We start from the raw sequence: 6,203 nt of genomic DNA, 5'->3' as shown, positions 1-6,203 counted from the left end.
CTGGTAAAAGTGCAGATTCGCACCTCTCGTGATTGACGCAATCTACTGAATTACAAATCACTGTTCTAACTTCAGAATGTCTCACAGAATCCAATGCAGTTATTTATTTTATGATATCTCTTCTAGAAAGCAGATTTTTGGCCCGGTTTTTATCCCAGAATCGTGACGATCTTTCAGTAGGATGCCTTATTGGATTAGGAAATCTAAAGTTAAGATTTGTCTTAAGTTATAACTGAAACGATGTGAGGGTAATCAGTAGGCCTACATAAAACTAATCAAATTTTTGTCAACTGTCACTGGGGTTATTAATGCTAAACCAAATTTCAAGATATCATCGTTGAAATAGACAAGAAATTTATATTTTCTTCCTCAAAATGAATGGGTCATGAAACATTGTTTCAGCAATATTCTAAACAAATCTTCACTTTAGATTGACCCATCCAATATGGCGTCCGGTTCAAAAATCGTGACGATCTCGAGACAAAATACAGGCTAAAAATGTACTTTCTAGTGAAGATACCATAAAATAAACCAGTGTACTGAATTGCTGATGACATTTTGGGTCTGAATCAGTGATATTTAATGTAATTGATTGCACCATTTTAAGAGAGGTGCGGATCTGCACTTTTACCTCTTAGCCTATAGGACAGATTTTGATCTCAAAAATAAATAGGCCCTAAATTCATATTCATTTGCTATTTATCCTACTATTTTTCATAGGCCTAGGCCTGTATAATAGCTAGATATAGACTAGTGCCGAGCAGCAACCTGTCTGCCCAGGTCTTGGACGGTGTTAGGCAGACCAATCGGAGGGTCTGCGGCCGGGAGACAACCCAATCGAGGAGCATGGGTCTCATAAACATTAGTCATCACTCTAGTCTCTAATCGTCTACAATAATAATAAAACCATGTTTTGTCCTTACTTTTAACTTTTTCGATGTGGCTCTGTTTTTACCGTACTTTGTTTGTGGACTCGGAGGAGGCAGGTCGGACAACAAAATGAATCGGCTAGCTAGGCCTAATAATGTTACGAGCCCTTGAAGTGACACTTTAGATATGTGAAACTGGTACCACTGGGGTAAAACACGTGTAGCCGTGTAACTCAGCAGGCTCTAGCAGAAATTCAATCGAAGGATCTTAAATAGGGCCTATTAAAGCGGATACTCCACACACCGCTTCTACGGTGGCCGTGACGTACATAACGGTACAGTACGGTGATCCGTGAGTGCAAATCGTTGCACTTTTTTCTCTAAAGATCCCCTGCTAGATGCACCCCGATTTGATCGATTGCTTTCCAAAAGCGATTAGGGCCTGGTCTAAATGAGAAAAGCTGACGAAAAAGAATTCCAAAGCCAACTTGAAATTCATTGGATGTAGCTGCTCTTAAAAAAAGGCCTACAAGCTGCAGGCCTATGAAGGCGAATAAAGGAGGGTACGGCCTAAACACTATATCGAACAATTAAAAATAACTTATTTTCAATTTCAGGTGTCGGATAATATTCACTTAGGGATTAACCTCGGGACGGCAGAGGAAATTTAAATATTCTTTTCTTAAATCCCGTTATTAAGCGCTTGATCATATCATATATCACATATTTTAAAGATTTCATTAACTTCCTATATTTATTGTCTAAGTTTGCGATTACGTACTGGTACTTTTTATCTTTTAATATTTATTGTCATAAATTTGTACCGTCGGAATTATATGGGCATTTTTAACATCCAACCAATCTATCACCTAGGGAAAACTCAATCAACCACTACGCGCGTAGCCTCCATTTAAAACGATTTGACGAGCGCCTCCCAAGAGAGGACTGGACTAGGTCTATAGGCTCTTGAAAAAGTTGGTTAAAGATAACCGGCGGATACAAGTCAACTATCCATTATGGTTACTCTAACCATGGACGTATATACGTCCATGCTCTAACCAACTTTTGACTGAGCAACTCACCCGAGATGGCACAATAGGCCTAGGCTAGACTAAATAATGATTATATTTTCAACTCACATATCGTCAAACTTATTTCACTGCTACCACAATCCATCTCCTTAATGTTGTAGATCAACTTCAGTATAACCACACGCCTTAATCCCAAAAATTTGACTGAAATGGTAAAATATTTCAAAATTGAACACAAGGCATGATACAGATAATCAATCATCCAAATCGAATACCCGGTATCTAGATCAAATTTATGATAAAACAATGTTGTTTTCACGTGAATTGGCCTTCGTGTGAAAAATTAAATCGAGACTCTAAAAGAAAACCTTACTTACGCGGACGCGAAACGGCTCGTGGAATGAGCGGAATGAGTGGAGTGGGAGTTCCAATGCAATCGCGTAGTGCGCAACCAATCATGTACCCGTATATTCATAGGCGCTATGCCTAAAACGTATCATGTGAGATAAACGCCAGAAGCGGGCAGGCATTCTTTATCACTAGGGGCCTAGATACTGAGTTAATGGCTAGATCTTGTTTTATTCGATCATTAGGAGAAACCCGGCGGAATGATCCTTAAGGCCTTTTTGAGGGCACGGATTATGGGAGGATAACAGGGAAAACGCAATTTTTTCATTATTCTATTAATTTTCAATAAAGTATTTTCCTGACCGAATCTTGAAAACATCCAAAAATTAGCGAAAATTGTGTTTAAATCAATTCAAATGCTGGGGAAGAGAAGCAACATATATGAAAGGCTGAATCCAAGAACATGTCTATCGCACTTTTGAGCCCAAACGTCTACTTTTACTTAGTAGTCACTTGAGAACAATAAGCAATTAACTATATCGGCTACTTTTCCAGTAGTATACATTTCAAAACAGTCACTCTGAAATTGTATTCCTTTCAATTCGGTTGGTTTTCTAAAGTGGCTGTTTGGAATAGTCTACTATTGAAAAGTGACCATGAAAACATCTGGTTGCGATAGTGCACACAAGCAGTAGAGGTGACTGTAAAACCACTCGCCTGTAAACAGTGACTTTGTGATAGTAACTCCTACTATAACGGCTGCTCCAAAACATATCGTTTCTAAAAGTCAGCTATTGAAAAGTGACCATTTTGAGATCGCTTGCCAGATTCCCTGTTATAAATACACTGTAGCAACATATGCTTCAGATTTGCAGTGATACGTGACAATATAAACATACTGAGAAACTCTACTCACGCTGTATAGTTCTATTTAGAGTGACTCAGTTAAGATCTGAAGATATTGTAGATACTCTTTGAGGATGTGAAAAATAATAAAATAATACGCCAAAATGTACGGTGTTTGAACTTCGCTGAATCGATGAACCAATGATCATTTAAGATGATTATCAGTTTTTTCCAACTAAACTCTTTTTCACAAATTGTCGTAAAATAATAACTACTAATATGTGGCACCATATTCGACGACAGAAGTGCATTCAGAGTAATAACGTTACCAATACTTGAATTCCGATGCGAATGCGGGCTAGAACCAACAAAGGTACCGATTTAAGGTGCAGATATACAGGGAATCCCTATCATAGCGACCAACACGGTTGTATATCGCTTCCGTGCCGAAAAGTGAATAATTTTCAACCTAAACGACTACAGGACCCGACGAAGTCGAATAAAATACTCTAATCCGTTAACTGTAGATAAATGAAGAAATTCCACGATAGAATTTTGTATCATAAAATTTACTAAGTTAACATGTTCTTGGATTCAGCCTTTCATATACTCAGGTCGAAATTTAGAAAATAATTTCAAATCCAAAATCAGAATTTCAAATCCTACGTTGTAGATTGAGTTAAAGTGAGATCTTAATTAGTCTGAATGTAGGCTAATAAGTGGAATGATTCATACCTTTAAAGAATAAATGATACGTGATATTGTGCAAATGTGATATGTGAATCCTTCATATACAGAGTCGATTTGCAAGCTTTAGATAATATTTTCTAGAAAGGATTCATGCCACGAGCAATCATCTCAATGACATAAATGCTCGTAGATTCATGTGACAGGTTTGAGGCCTCTGGCAACGGATAATGCCAGATTGCCAAGAAAACAAACTTTGAGTAGCCTATAATCAGGTCGCCATTAAGTATCTCAGCAAACATAGGCCTAATGCTTGTTGATTTTATAACAAATAATAGGTGAGAAGCTTCCTCAGACCAGAGCAACCAGGTTTAACTGCCATAAATGATAAAGAGAAACATGAAAATAATCTTAGATATTATTCTAATATAGGCCTTTATCTGAAGAGATCGTTTCGCAGATCAAATCTATGTGTATAACATGTCATGATTATTCATAAAATAAAAAAGACAAATTAAGAAAGTACATGTATAATATATCATAAACTTGATTGTTTTGCTATATAGGCCCCGTAACGAGCTGAAAATCGTGCTGTGCACGTTGCGTCCGCATTATTCGGTATATGGTCAGATGTCCCCGGGAAAAATTGTCCCCGGAAAAAATGTCCCCAGTCTATCATTACTCACTTGGTAATGTAGTTAATTTCACATCATAATAACTCCAGAGAACAAACTTGGTAAAATATTTTAATAACAATTTAAACATTTTATAACAAATAATGGCTCTACTTTGATTTAATTATATTTGCATTTTAAGTTTAAAATGTTCCTAAATTTGACGTATTAATTGAAGAAACTGTGCATCTACTTTATAACTTTTCATAATTTTTTCTATTAATGATGTGTAATTTAGCAAATGGCGCATTCAATTCAACAGTAAAATCTTCTTAAATTTGACGTATCATGTAATGAGTTCACGTGTTCTCAATAGGCAAAATTGATTAATGCCAAAGGCCTATAATTCTCATAGTCACTCAATGAATTCTTTTTTTATGGTTAATGTGCAATTTACTCGGTGTTTTGATGTAGTTGTTTGATGTGAAACTTGCTTAATTTTTCATTGGATAAAATTAACCCATCTTCAAGGCATTCAAAACCTCAGAAAGGCAAATATCAATAAAAACCATTCCGACTAAATGACTTTCGAATTCCCACCTCGATCGATTTGCTGCTCGTCGAGAAATTCACGATTCACATGTACCACAAAATTCACGAAATCACGCTGATGTTATATCATATATTCACGTGCACCAGTGCCTCTCACTATTATCAATCGATATTGCATTAGGCAGGCGGATCCAGGGGGTATCGGGGGTTTCGGAACACCGTCGAGCTTTGTCCATGCTCCTGGACTATCCCTCAATCTATTACAAGTTTAGTATAAAAGTTACTTTGTGTCATATTAGTGAAATATTAAACTTCATTCACATGGCAAAATGTCGCTTTCTTCTGTTTTGAGTTCGGCCTATTGAGTGCTCTTAATTTGGAACACCCTCGAGAGAGGACCCTGGATCCGCCCTTGATAAATCGGTTGTAGGTAAAAATCTCCTGGGTAAAAATCCCCTAGGTAAAAATCCACAAATATTCAAAGTAGGTAAAAATCCCCACTTGTTGAATTTCAAGGACATTTCAAAGCAAGATGTTTCTCCAATTTTGTTCGTTTGCAATGAGACTGAAATATGTTTAAACTGTGCAATGAAATCTTTTGTTGCGATAAATTCTTAAGAACATTCTTAGAATAAAATAAATAATTGTTAGAATAAATAAGAATAATGAACTTTTTATTTGTAATATCTTAAAATTCGAACTGGAATATTTTGAACTGTGAACTCTTGTTAACTTGTGGTATATTTCAGCTGTGCGATGCCATGAATTATTAGAAATAATGTACTTTTAATTTGAACTATCTTAGATTTAAGCTAGTGTAATTTAATTTGAACTATTTTAGATTTAAGCTAGTGTATTTGAAATGTGCGATGAACCTTTTCATTCAGTTATGCGATCACTTTAAGTACTAATTGAGTATCAATGAACTGTTAATTTGTAGTGTTTTAATTCAAATAGTTTAAACTATAGTTTGTATGCTCATGATATCCTTATGGTGTTCCACAGAATAATATGAATAAATTGGATGTATGTATCAATAATATGAATTGATTAACCTAAAGATTGTATCTACTTAGACTGCATTCGAAAGGAGGGGGATTTTTACGTAGCTACTTCGAAGAATTGGGTATTTTTACCTAGGGGCTTTTTACCGCTAAACCGATATAAATCTTGTCACAAAATCGTTTCACTATTCATTATAGCTAAAATTGTTTCACTGGCCCCTAATGACCCCCACCTGTTTTAGCGTATAAAAT

Source organism: Tubulanus polymorphus, chromosome 8, assembly GCF_964204645.1.
Source record: "Tubulanus polymorphus chromosome 8, tnTubPoly1.2, whole genome shotgun sequence".
NCBI classification, from domain to species: Eukaryota; Metazoa; Nemertea; class Palaeonemertea; order Tubulaniformes; family Tubulanidae; genus Tubulanus; species Tubulanus polymorphus.
The sequence above is the reverse complement of the archived record's forward strand: the minus strand, read 5'-3'. Positions refer to the sequence as shown.